The 14,502-nt window shown below is 43.3% G+C and overlaps 1 protein-coding gene across 1 annotated transcript in view; it reads left to right on the plus strand.

The window, feature by feature from the left end:
• Positions 1-12,904: 12,904 nt before the first annotated feature.
• Positions 12,905-14,502, plus strand: part of fam163ab (family with sequence similarity 163 member Ab) — a 31,643-nt gene continuing 30,045 nt past the window's right edge. Inside the window, exon 1 of the mRNA XM_049587730.1 lies at positions 12,905-13,369. The gene's annotated coding sequence lies outside the window, so the exon portion shown is untranslated. The remainder of the gene's footprint in view (positions 13,370-14,502) is intronic.

Here is a 14,502-nt window from a genome sequence, read left to right on the forward strand (position 1 = left end):
GGACACATGCACACTTGTGCTGTTTGGTCCACTTTAAACGAACCCTGGTCCGCTTCCACGGATAGTTCGGTTCGTTTGGAGTGGTGTGAACCCTCGTTCAAGCTCTGGTGCAGACCAAATGTGTGAACCCTGGTCCGCTTGAAAACTGGGGTTCTCGGTTCAACATGTCTCCACTTTCTCCCACTTTACAAATTGAAGCCAAAATATCTAAGATATGGCCGCTGCCATCTTGTGCTGGTGACGTCATTTGGATCCAGAGTCTGCGCAGTAACGATCTCTGTGGTATTAACTGTCCATTCACCCGTCTGACCAATTGTGATCAGGGCCATTGATTGTGAGCACACTGATCAGCACACACAACTGTCAATCGTGACTTCAAACCCCCTTTTTATAGCATCAAATGATTAATTAAAGCCAAACATAAGAAAAATGAAAATTTGAACATGCACCAGCATGATAAAAACTACTTAAAACACCAGAAAGCATCTTTAAGAAAAACATGGAGGTGGCCCATTATCCTTATTCAAGTCAGTACAGGTTCCTCAGACCACCTGCTACACTCCCTGCTGTTCTCCACCTGGATGCAGATGTGGCCAGTATTGTTTGGCAGCAGCATCCAGCTGCAGCTGAGCTCCAGCCTCAGTTAATATGCGATGGCACACACTGACAGTTCCATTAAACCATATTTATGACAGCCACAAGTAATCGATATGCAGATACGTCAGGCTGTCCGCATTCGCAGAATTGTCTTTGGTCCAGCAGTGCAATGCATCAAACTGCCATGCTCAGTGACAACAGAGACAATATACACCATCACTGAGTATTCTTTGTCCCCGTAGACCTCTCTCCCTCTCTCTCTCTCCTATCCTGTCTCTCCTCCTCCGTCATCTCCTCCTCACCCCATCCTCCCTGCTTTTGTCTCTTTTGCTATCCTCCTCTGTTTGAACAAACATTTAAACCTGTATCTTCTGTCCTATAAAAAATAATAAAAATGTATCTGTTAAACATGCAAGGCAGAAAGCTATACTCTGTGTGGATGTTCCTATAAGGAGTGACCTCCAATAAGTACCATGAATCTGTAGTTAAACCCTCTCTGCTCACCCCATTGTCGGTCCCTTTGGTGCATTAGACAGGGTTTGTACAACAAAAGACTCTCAGCTATACAGCATATCTGGGATGAACAGGCCTTACCCTATTCATATACAGTAGACCAGAGGTTCTCAATCTGTCTTCAGCCAAGGACCCCTACAAGATAGAGAATAAACCAGGGACCCCTTTGTGTATGCCTATTTCTTACACTTCTATAGTCATAGTTAGTACTATGAAAGAAAAACAAATTTATTTGAAAGATAGTTGATATGTATTTAAAATATTTGCACCATCTCAGCACATAATACCCATAAAACATGCAACTGACAACAAATCAACTGGCTGCAATGAGCACTGTACCTAAACAAAGTATAATTTCTCATTTGAATTGTGTTTCAGAACATACATACACAACTATGAAGAGAACGTGTTTCATTTTTAGTGCAGTGTCGAAAGTGCCACTGACTCCACTTTTAGAATCACTGTACTTGGAAATGTCACAGCATTGTGTCTCAGCAACCCTTCAGTTTTGACATTCATGATATTGAGCTACTGTCTGCTGGTTTGCACCAAAGACATTTCCTTTGTGGAATAGACATAGCTATTCAACTTGACAACCATGTAGTGCTAAATAAGTTCAAAATAAATGGGTAAAGGGTCGTGTGTTGGCAAGCATCTGGCGAATACAATATGTGCAGTATCATGATACAAAGGTAACGATTCAGTATGCTGAAATGTATTGCGATATTTGAAGCACCGCAAAATATTGCAGTCTTATTATAGTAAACCTGTCAGTGCAAGCAGTATATGTTTTATGACTCTGCCTGTGTCATGGACCTGTGTTCTTTGTGTTTACACTCACGATATGTTGTCACGTTGGAGTGGGAGAGTCAAATTGCTGAAGATAGATTACAAAACTGAAAGACCTAGGAGTTGGGGTTTTAGACACAGCATGAAATGAACCACTGCTACAAATCTTTGCATGTAAACAATTAAACATTGATAGTATTTTTTAGAATCAATACAGTATCATGAAACATAATATTGTGATACATAAGTGTATCAATATTTTCTAATGTCCCTAGACAAAATGTTGATGTTGGTGATTTTCAATAATGTTCTGTTAGTGACAATATTTTTAAATGCTCAGTTATCTCTCTCTATACCAGGGGTGCCCAACCTTTTTTGAACCAAAATCTACTTTTAAAGTTGTCAGCCTGTCGAGATCTACCAGATCACATAGGAAGCCGTATCCAATGCCAACAGCCTATCTACGCATTTAATATGCACACAACAAACAGAAAACCCATCCAGATATAATAAAAAGCAGTTTGTGAGTTGCAAAAAAATTGCATAAATCTATTTCCCTACCTCAGTGGGATCTCTGGCACTGGGAGGAGGCAGCTAGTTTCTCAAAGTCAGGGCAGTAGGAGCTGGTTGCCAGCCTTAGGGAGGCCACAAGGTGGTCATCTGTCATTGTGGATCTGTGCTTCGACTTGATGATTTTCATGCGAGAAAAAGCAGCCTCGCACAAATAAGTTGATCCAAAAAGTGCTGTTAAGTTCAAGGCACATCTTCTGAGGTTGGGATATTTGTTTTCCAGCATTAGGTTCCAGAAGTCTCCTTTCATGCCAGGTGTCGCCCTGGATTTGATCTCAATGTCATTTTGCAGTGTGAGAATCTCACTCTCAACAGCAGAGCTATCCAGTTGAAACAGTGATGCTACTTTGGAAGCAATGTAATCCACATTGATACCCTCCCCAAATGGAAAACACAGATAGCTGGCAACAGGCTCAGTTGATGTAAAGTCAGTAAAACGCTTCTCAAATTCTGACAAGATGCTCTGAACTTGCTCCTTATAACGTGCACTGTTAAGCTGTGCAGAATCTTTGCCCTGACGCTGAAGTTCTGCTTGCATGTAAGGAAAGTTTCGCATGTCACAGCGTTGCAGCCTACTTGAAAGCAGTTGCAGCTTGCTTTTAAATGTGTTCACTGAACTAATCATGTTGATCACATGTTTATCCTGACCCTGGAGCTCTAAATTCAAATCATTGAGCATTCCAGTGAGATCTGTCAGGAACGCTAAGTCCAAAAGCCACTGGCAGTCCTCTAGCTGTGCATATTCTGCATGTTTTGAAAGCTTCAGAAAATCTTTGATTTCAGGCAACAACTCACTGAACCTTGCCAAAAATTTACCTCTGCTAAGCCATCTCACATCTGTGTGAAGCAGCAGGTCTGTATGTTCTGCACCTGTCTCCTCCAAGTGAGCCCTGAATAACCTTCTCTGTAGACTCCTGGCCCGAACAGAGCACACTATCTTCATAGCAACATCCATCACTTCTTTCATGTTTAAAATCTTCCCACACAATGCTTGCTGGTGAATTATACAATGATAATTAAGGATGTCCGGGAAAGATTCGCTTTTTTTTTTGCACAGTGCAATGAACCCACTAGTGTGGCCTACCATTGCTGGAGCACCATCAGTTGTGATGGAGATGAGCTTGAAGAGAGGCAGTTGGCTCTTGTTAACAAACTCCATGAAAGCGTTGAAAACATCTTCGCCTCTTGTATGTCCTTTCAATGGCAGAATTGTGAGTAGCTCTTCTTTGGCACTCATGTCGTCAAAAACCATTCTAATGAAAACACATAACTGTGCCACATCCACCATATCAGTCGACTCGTCGAACTGGAGGGAGAAACACTCACATGCGTCACACCGCCGTGTAACAGTATTCCGGGATAACTGCACGCCCTTAATAGCGGCAACGATCTCCGTTTTGTTCTTAAACTCATCAAAAAGTGCATCTGCAGCCTCAATGAACGATTCTTTCACAACTTCGCCGTCCTTGAAAGACTTCTTGTGTTTAGCAAGAACATGACTGACTCGATATGATGCTATCATTGCCGCCTTACCCTTGGTGTTGGGCCTGGTAAAAATAGACTGCTGCGCTGCAAGCTGACTCTTCAATTCCTGCACTTTGCAAGTGCGTAGAACAGTTTTACCAGGAAAATCTGTCTCGTAGCTTTTGTGCACTGTTTTGAAATGCCGCTCAAGATTGCCCTTCTTCGGTATGGACACGCTGGCATTGCAGATGAGACAGATGGTCTTTGAATTTGAGTAAAAAAAATAATCCTCCTCCCATTCTGAGTGAAAATGGTAGGTTTTCGATTGTTTGGCTTCTGCCATCTTTGTGGGGCTTTTTTAGCCAGCTAAACTATCTAGCTTTGATAACAGCCATACACCTGTCAACCTGGTCTGACTGTGCAAGGGAGTGGAGGGACCTGACACAACGGAAGGGGGCTTGGCTTGAGGCACAAGAGGCCGCAGTGCAGCTGGAGAAATAGTTCTATTTTACAATTCTATTTATTTATTGACTATGTATCTCACGATCGACTGGGAATCAGTCCGCGATCTACTAGTCGATCGCGATCGACTGGTTGGGCACCCCAGCTCTATACTCACACATGGTGGATGGTTCTGGTTAAGGAAAGATCTCTGAGAGCAGGACAGCCCCCTGTAAAACCATCTGCAAGAGTGGGAACAACCCTCCTGGATACTGTCCGGGACTGGAAAATGCACATTGATTTGGATCAGAAACTCAGCTTTCCGCTGAAGATTGTTAAAACTAATCTCAGACTGGATCTGATTTTGTGGCCAACCTCGCGGAGGTTCTATGGGAGGCTACGCTTGGGAAAGCTTATGAACACAAGCCTGTGTACATGGACATAGCAACCGAGGCAGAACAACGTGGCTTGCGTACCCAGATGCTCCCTGTAGAGAGTGGGTGAAGAGGATTTGTAGCCACATCATCAGCCAGGCTTCTGAAGAGTATGGAGGTTCGAGGACAGGCCTTCTGACAAGCCATCAAGTTGCTATCAGAGGCTTCTGAGCAAAGCAGCAACTGGCTTTGGATGAAGAGGAAGGACCCCAGCTGGTCTGCAAGATGTTCAACATGAGGGGTAAAAACAGACGACGGAGACACCTGGGTGCCAGGTGTCGCCATTGAGTCCTCTGAAACACCAGTGAAAGAGGGTGCCCACCTGATGACCCCGGTGAAGTGATTATCCATCTCCCGCTCAAGACACAAGTCACCAGGCAATTGCTGATTACTTTTAGGAATTGTAACAAGTCCTATAAGCTCAACTGTGATGGGGCACAAAGTCTGACCTTCCGCATAAAAGTCAGAACCTCTCTGTGACTACCACCCACTGCAACCTGCACACCCTGACTTTCTCCCACATTATCATCTGCTTTGGCACTGAATATTTTCATTGGATATACAGTATATTACGTGCTGCAGAGTCATCCAATATTACCACAGTGCCTATAGGGGTACTGGGCATTTCTCTCAAGATTGTGTTCATACAAGTGTGAAAAGCACCCATCCACCGCCACAGTGACCCAGCTTCTCTTCCAAAGCAATGGTGCTTCAAGCTCAATCATGGGCCCCATTAAATATGATGGTCAGTTTTCGTGGGTGAAAAGCTTCAGAGGGTTCCTGTCCTTGTCGCTGCTCAGTTCTGGGAATTGTTATGGAGTGTTTTCCTCTCACAGTCTTGCTGAGAAACAGAGTAAGGTTGTGCTTTGTCACGAATTCTGTTCAGGGAAATTTGGATTGCCTGCTTAAAGTTGGGAGCGAGTCTCTGCCTCAAGTTGAAGAATTAAGAGTTATGTCGGGTCTTGTTTGAGAGTGAGGGTAAAATTGATTGAGTATTAATTCTGCTATACACTGTATGGGCACCTTTGTGTAGCACTGGCAGCGATACAGACACTGGACCAGACTGTTGCGGTGTAGAGGGACGTGAGCTTGACAACAGGAAGAGGAGCTTCAGGGAGCTTGAAGTTGAATAGTTGGATCTCTTGTACTGAAAGAAACCAGTTTATGTGATTTTGGTGTCTGTCAGGATGCTTTCTGGACGTGTCTCTGTGGAATAATCCTGGGTGTATCCAGCTGGTTGGAGACCCCAGCTGGAGGACATGTGTGGGGAAAAGGACATTTGACTACTTTGCTTATTAGTGTGCTGGCACTGTGTCCTTGATCTATGATGGTGTATTAAATAGGTTAACAGAGTGATAGTGTAGTGTAGTGATAGTGTTCCTGAGAGTGTTTGGAAACACTCTCAGGGAAAAAAGTGCAAAGAAAAGTCCCCTGGATAACGAGCCTTCTATCACTGCTTGTTCCTGCTGGTGACTGATCATGCAGGACGCACGCTGTTCATTTATTGTGATTTGAAAAGTTGCATATCTGCACTTTAGTTAGCAAAGATCGAAACTGATGTTAACTGGCTGCGTGTAATTGATCTGAAACCGATGTTGTCTGTCTGCAGTTAAGTGATGGGACTTTGTGTTTAGAGAAAGCAGCGTTGAATGAAGAGCAGACGGAGCAGCAGGTTACCTGATGAATGGCTTCACTTACAGCCAGCAGCATAACGCTTAGTCATGATCAATCATCACCCACATGCCTCGACTCCTCTCTCCTCTCCTTCTCGCCTCTTCATCTCTTCTTTTCATCCTCTCTTCTTACCATATCTCTATTCTTGATACCTCTTTCTGCCCTACAATCTTCACTCTTCTCCCCTTGCTGACATTCTCTCTTGCCCCCTGTTTTCTCACTCCTTTCTCTTCCCTTCCTCCCTCTTCTTCCTCTCATCTCCTCAGAGGACAGAGGAAATTGAAACGTCACCTGTAATCATTGCGTTTATTAAGTTATATTTTAAAGTGATATTGACCAGCTGAAAATTAAAGTGCTATATTTAGTACAACATTATAACCTTGCTTTCTTGCTTGCGTTATTGCTCTAGACCAAACCCAATTTTGTCATGCTTTGCCTCCAACTACCAGTTTAGTTTAATATCCAATTTGCAATTTTCTCATCTCATGCCATATGCAAAATTTCTCATGTGGTAAGTAACTAAAGTGCTGTAACGATGTGACCCATTTTAGACTCACAGACCACATTGGAAAAAAAGCTTAGTGTGAAAGAGGAGGAACACATTAAGCACTGCTGGTTAGACGCTTTGCTGCGTGTGACTCTAAAGGCCTGTCCACACCCTCTTGGTTGATGATAAGGACCACAGTGCTTAGGGTACTGGGATTTCCAAGTTGGGTGAAAATGTGGAAAACAGTCCCACATGACCTGCACATGCCTGAAAGAGAAGAGATTTAAGCATATTTATATTGTGTTTTCCTTCCCAATGTGATTGGCAAACTCCTAGAAAGCCACCTTAAAAAAAATTGGACGGAAAAAACTGACATGAAAACTGATTTCTATTCACATTAGTATGGACATGGGCAGAGAGACAACAGTCAGTACACTAAAATATCAGGGATGGGCAAATCCAGATAAGCATCAAGCTGCCTCCCAGCACAGGAAATAGCATTAGCTTTGTTGTCACACACACACACACACACACACACACACACACACACACACACACACACACACACACAGTGACCTCTTATTCCCCAGGTTGCCATAGAGATAGTGCTCCCTCCTTACACGCTCCCAAACAACTGGCCATGTGAGAGCTGGTGTGTGTGCGATGACTGTATGTTCACTTGATATGTTACATGCATACAGTACCAGATACACTGCTTTATTAGATTTTACAGAGGCTCCACCTTCATTGCCAGTACTCTGCATAGTGTTTCAGCACTGCATTTCCCAGAATCCATCTGTCAGTCAAACAGTGTGGGTGGGACTTTGGATTTTCTGTTGATGTAGTTTTGGCAGATTGTTTTCCTTTGTCCTGCTATCACTGCTCATGCCAACCTATCCAGTTCTTCTTTTTCTGTTTGATGAAAACAACACATAATTGTAAAATATACATTATCCTGCAGAGAGAAGAATTTCGCATCATCTTTAATGGAACAGCGTCTTCTGTTTTTGCTTCTGTTCTTCCATCTCCATATTGAACTTGACTGTGAGACTCAAACCTCTGGCTCGAGCTCATCACTGTAATGGATAGCTTGTCTGCCAGACCGATCGAACATTTGCTGCAAGCCCATGTTTAGCTCTGGGCTTTTATTAAAACGAATGGTTAAAATCAGCCTCATTAATACTCATCACAAACTATTAGCCTGCTTCCCAACATGTGGTTGCAGCAGTGTTAACCACAGTAACCAAACCACCACTTCAGCTTCTCCCAGTTTATATAACTTAATAACATTATGTGTTCTTGTATTTACTGGAATGTTACAGTTATTTTTGAAACCAGTGTAATCTGCGCTGTCTGGATACTGTGACCTCTGACCCTTTACTCTGTGATCAACTAACTCAAGAATAAGCCACTGCCAGTTAGACTAAACTGTAATACTGCAGGACTTTGGTCCTGGATGCAAAGAGGGAAGGTCATTGCTGACTGACCCAGCAATTTGAAGCCCAGATCTAGTGACACACCTGGGCAGTTCACTGCAGCTCCCACAGAGTCCAATGCCATCAGTTTAAATCATATACAGTCCCTAAATACTGGCAATACCTCTGCTACAGTCGGTTCTGCACTGTGGGTGTTTTCCTGCACTTCTCTCTTCTCTAGATTGCTTAGCCAGTTTTCACATGGGACAGTTTCGTATCAAATACATTTTTAAATAAGATTTAAAACATCCACAGAAAGCTTCAATGTAAATCCTTAAAATGAATCGTGTCTTTTTGGTCTTGAACTCTCAGCGAGAAAGTGAGTATTACATTAAATAATATAAATATAAAATTATTCATTTAAGTTTTGCTGCCTAAACTCAGTACGTTTACCTTTCTTTGGGAATAATTAAAAAGCTCCACTCTGCTTCACATTGACTAGTTCAATAAACTTTTCGAGTTGGTCTGGACCACCAGAGTCTAGCGAGCAGCACCAATGGGGTGGTTTGGGTTGAATACTTTGCTGACACATGGAGTACCTTTTCAAAGGACAAGAAGAGGCACATGTATTGCGTTCACCTCAGGCGTATCCAGCTGTATTTTTACCACTGACTACATTTCGAAGATAAAAAAAGCCTACTATTTCTCATTGACTCAATCTGTGTCTGTATTTTGGGCAGCTAAGGGTAAAATCACTTTCAGCAGCAGTGAAAGCAGTTTTCTAGCTGAATGAACACACATGAAGTACAGAGCTGTACAATCAGCGGTCCCTGCAGCTTTATCTCTGCTGCAAACTATCATGAACAGGAGCTGCTGTTTCAGGGTGAGTTTTCGCTCTTTCGTTTTTAACTGTGTTGCGATATTATGCTTTTGAGCACTGGGGGCATTTCCCAGGTTACTGTGGATGTGTCTCATAAACTAGTGGTCAGATGGGTGTGGCTGTGAATGTGAGGCTAGTGGCATAAGAGCAAGAACTCCCAGTTACAATGAGCAGAAGTTATACAGCAATTATCTGTCTAGATTTTTTATTATTATTATTTTTGGCTTATTTCTGTTTCACCACTGAAGCATGGATGGACAGCCGATAAATTATTGTGGAAACTCCTGCTTTTAGTGATTATGGAGTCATTTAACAAAAGTTCTTTTCACCCAGCATTTACTTTTTTTTTTTCCAAGATATGGTGTGCTCACACAAAGGTCATGCATGACCTGCATGTACACTGCACCAGAAAAAAAGGGTAGGTTCCTCTGAATCACATGATGTATGACAATACTGACTGGAGAATGAGATCAGAATTGGCAAAAATATCAAACTTCTTCCAGGTGTTTTTCTTTGTCCACTTTCAAGGGTTAATGAGGTTAACATCACATTATTAGCATGCATGTAGATGAATTCACTGAAATACTTGCTGTGCTCTGACTTTCTGCACATTTGTTTATTAGCCAAAAGTCCCAAAAGACACCTGAAAGCTCAGTTGAGTTGAGTTCCTTTCAGCCCTTCAGGTCATCTTCCAAATAAATTGTCCTTCTTTTGAGCACTTCTGCAGCAGGTCCAAATGAAGATTTGTTTAAAGGAACAGTGTGTAAGATTTAGGGGGATTTAGTGGCATCTAGTGGTGAGGATTGCAAATTGCAACCAGCTGAAATTTCATCTGATTTCCTTCAGTGCTCACTGTTAAGGTGTTTTTAGCAGGGAGCCCAATTGACTGCAGAGGTCTCTTCCTCTCCAAAACAAACAGACCCATCTGATTTAAACCAGTAAAAACACTGAAAAATGCAGTTTCATGCTACAAATCAATGTTTCTCTGACACTGTTTGGCATGCTGGAGACAGGCAGCTAGCGCAGCACTGGGTAATGTGTGCTTACCATTTTTCTCTAATAATTAAAGATCCAGATGTTCAGGAGATTTAAATCAAATGGAGCTGAGTAGTAAATGGACCTGCACTTGAGCCTTTCTAATCTACATGCCCCCTTCACCCATTCACACACTGGTGCCTGAGGCAACCTGCTACTCATCTTAAACACACTCGCACAGTGATAGAACAGCCATCAGGAGCAATTTGAGATTCAGTATCTTGCCCAAGTAAGCTTCAACATATGGATTGGAGGAGCCGAGGATCAAACGACCGATCTTTTGATTAGTGGTAGACCTGCTCTACTTCCTGAGCCACAGCCTACCAGTTTTTTAGAGGTCTCTTCCACTCCAAAAGAAACAAAACTGGTGATTAAAACTGCTAAAAACACTGCCTAAAGCAGTTTTACGTTAAAAAAAATCTGTGTTTTTTGGCCGATGCTTAAAGCCGCTACAAGGAACTTTTAACTGGATATGCAAAAGTCTCTCATTTCTGGTCTGTGCGTGACCTTCAACAGCAAATGAGACCATTGGTGTGAAGATAAGCTATTTCTATATAGTGTATATCCATACCTTTAGGAAACTGTCTCTGGGTCCGCCCCAGGTTGCTTCCAGGACGAAACGATTTATGGCACTCAGACGGCACACGTCATCTTACCTAGCTGCTTACATTTATAGTGACTCTTATAAATAGTTGCTATTCCTCCTCCTCGACCTGACGTCCGCGGGGAGTTAAAATAGCAGCAATCATCGGGTAAAAGTTCTGTGAAAGCACTGGACTCAACAACAGTCTCAGCCACGTCTCAGTCACACAGAGAAAATCCAGTCCTCGGGAAGTCAGGAAATCCTTCAGGATAAACGTTTTGTTCACTAGCAATCTAGCATTTACCAGCCCAATCCTGGCAGGAGCCGGCAGGTCCACGGTGTTAGCTGTCTGGGGAGCCACACACAGAGGCCGCAGGTTGCGCAGATTCACCCCGCAGGGCTGGAACACCTCATCCGGGCCAACGACAGGTACCAGCCAAGCATTGACAGGGTCCAGCAAGTGCCGAGAAATAAAGAGGCGAGGCACTGCTCCATGCTCAGTCCAAGAAGCCGTGAAAGTGCTCGCCAAACAGGCTTTCATCCTTACCAGCTGACCGCTGCGTTTACCCAGGCGGCGGTGGCACTTATGCCAGAGAGGTGGAGCTGGGGCGCGGTAGAGGTGAGCTGGGATCCCCGATAGGAGCGGGGGCAAAGTTTTCCCGTCTTGTTGTTTCATTCATCCCCAAAACAAACACATGCGCGAGCCAGGTAAGCGTCTTTACGACAATACGCGCTAGAGCTCATGGGAAATACAGGCTTCATTCCGGCAAAACACTACTGCTTTTGTCCACAGGGTTGCCAAAATCAACTCAAAATGAAAGTTCCTTGTAGGGGCTTTAAATACAAATGGCCTTATCTAGAGCCAGCGTTTGGTTTGTCCATTCTGGGCTACAGTAGGAACATGGTGGTGCAACATGGCAGACTCCGTGCACATGGACCCGCTCCCTATGTACATATAAACGGCTCATTCTAAGGTCATGAAAACATAATGATTCTTATTTTTAGGTGATGATACGCCAAAGAAAACATACTTATTATATTAAAGTCCAGTCCTACCAGTATATCCTGCTAAATCCTACATACAATACCCTTTACTCCCTCAACCTGTCTGTTGGAGCTTGTTAAATACTGCAGTGTGTGGTGCTGTGTGAGCCCCAAACCAGATTCCCTGACCACCGCTCTCATCTTCCCATTTGGTCCTGGGATTGAGTGTTATGAATCTATAAGCGTCTCAGTTTTGTGGTGCAGCACAGCCCTGTCCTGTCAGCCGGGCCTTCTCTTTCTGTCGATATTTGCGTTGACTTGGTTGCAACAGTAAGTAGATTAAGCGACCAGTGATTGAGGGCAAATCAATTACTGTAGCTCAGTGGTCTGTGTTTGAGGGGGGTTTACTGTAGCATTTATGTACTGTGTGCAGGGCACAACCACATTAGCCAGCCTCTTTTCTAATGGAAACATCCTGGGCAAACCATCATTATTATATTCAGGGTATGATTGTTGTAGGAACCTATGTGTCTGTTGGAATCAATAGTGACTTTATAATCACCTCATAGTACCTAATCACCTCATAGAAGATTTGGATTTTAAATATTCTGCTGGCATAATGTTTCTATGTTCATATGTGGACTTACAGATGGTAATATTTTTCATCTCATGCACCGTTTGATCATGTAAATGTTTCAGTATACTCGTAGCAACTAGGTCATGCTGTAATTTATGATTTAATGCTGTTTTTGGTGTTATATATAGACTGCTGATTTTCTGCCAGGCATCAACAGTGAAGTGGAACTTAAGTGTCAAACGTGTGGGGACCTGACAGTACACTTTTATATCATACCTTAGTAACATTTCCTCTCATGAATACTGTATATTACCACACATGTTTTCATAGTATCCCTCTGAAATCATGCACCGTATCAGGTCTTTTGCCAGAGAGGTAGTGTGATGCGGGGCGGCTCCTCTCCTCCCACCGCCTCCTCCCAGTCCGCCCAGCCGCGGACTCCGTCATTTCGCCTCCTCGTCCCTCACTTGTTGATGTGTCCGTATTAATGTCTGCAGTTTCAAGCTTTCTGATGGTTGTCTGCACTCTCGGAGTCCCGAGAGGACCGCCGCTGTGTGTGAAGGTTAAAGCGTTTTTACAGGTTACGTGCGCGTAAAAAGCGCATATCCTGAAGCGTCGTCCTCGTCCTTACCTGTTTGTTTGCGTACAGAGACTATGCTTCGTTTTTCGGTGTGTGCCGGTCGTGGCAGTCTGTGCAGCCGTCCCTCTGACCTTTAGGCTGCTGCTCCCAAACGGGAGTGTTGGGTTTTCCCGGCGGCGTTGTGCGCTCTGGACTCCGGCTCATCCTTGGAGAAGTTCCGCCGCAGTCCCATGCACAGCGCTTCTCTGCTCTCCTCCTGCTGCGATAAGGATGCTGGTGGCTTTACACGATCAAAGTCCACAGGATTAGCTTTGAGTTGAACAAACGGACCATGTAACCAGATCAGGTATGTGCAGTGGTGAAAAGGGGGGGAGATGGGGTTCTTATTTTATGTCATAAAATGTTATAATATGTTATTTGAGGATTTGGTTCTGGATTCAAATGTCAGAAGTGGCAGATAGTTCTCTGACTGGGACCTTTGATGTGAAGGACTCGCCCTCATTTAGTGCCAGTAGTGAAAATGTGAAGGTCCCCATTGCCAAGCACAGAGATTTGTGACTTCAATTCCACTTTCAAATCAACGTGAAATGTGCCTTTAAGGCTGCCAGAGGAGAGGAAGTGACAGTGGAGCAGCTCAGCAGGAGCTGGAGTCTTGGGGTTTTGCCATTTTGCTGCTGCTGTGATCTTCTTTCACACTGGTTCAGTCTGGTCTGGGTGGCCTGCTGCTGCTGCCGCTGCTGCTGCTGCTGGCATTTGGTTTAAAAAGACTGCATCATTTCTAGTTTAAAAGATGAAGAGCAAAGTAAGGCAGTGATTGCCAAGGCAAGGGGTTGAATACCCACTTGGCTCGCCTGTGTTTAAACGATATTCAATCATGAAGCATTTTGGGCAGAAAGAGTGCACAGGTGAAGGTCCTGAGTGCCAGTGGCACTGCTGGCTGCATTTCAGTTCGTACTGAGGCCACTCCTGTTGAAAATGCTTTGGTGGAGAGTGATTCACTATATTTTACACTGAATGTTTGTTGATAATGTGACAAAATTTGATGGAGAATTGCTTTCTATGTAAGATGTTAGACATCAAAGCAAATTTAAAATGTTTTAATGGAAACATAGCAACCAAATAATTTAATTTCATTCAGCTATAAAACTTTAGTTCATTTGTTCATATCATTTGTATTGCAGCCTTTCACACTGGAAATCTCCAGGCCCACTTTACAGTAATGATATGTCAACATATCACTCAGCTGCACCTCACCCCAATTATGTTCCACTGCTCCTGTTACTGTCTGAACACTGTCTGTTTATTGGTTACTTGGGTTTACTTGTTGGCTGTAAGCTGGATAATATTCTTATCCTGTAGATATAGCTGACATCCTGCAACAGATGAAAGAAAATTATTTTTTTAATCCCAGTTTATTTATTTAATTATTTGTAAATGAGCAATTTTTTTCTTTTTCTTTTATTTATTTAAAAGGGACAA

Source organism: Epinephelus fuscoguttatus, linkage group LG10, assembly GCF_011397635.1.
Source record: "Epinephelus fuscoguttatus linkage group LG10, E.fuscoguttatus.final_Chr_v1".
NCBI classification, from domain to species: domain Eukaryota; kingdom Metazoa; phylum Chordata; class Actinopteri; order Perciformes; family Serranidae; genus Epinephelus; species Epinephelus fuscoguttatus.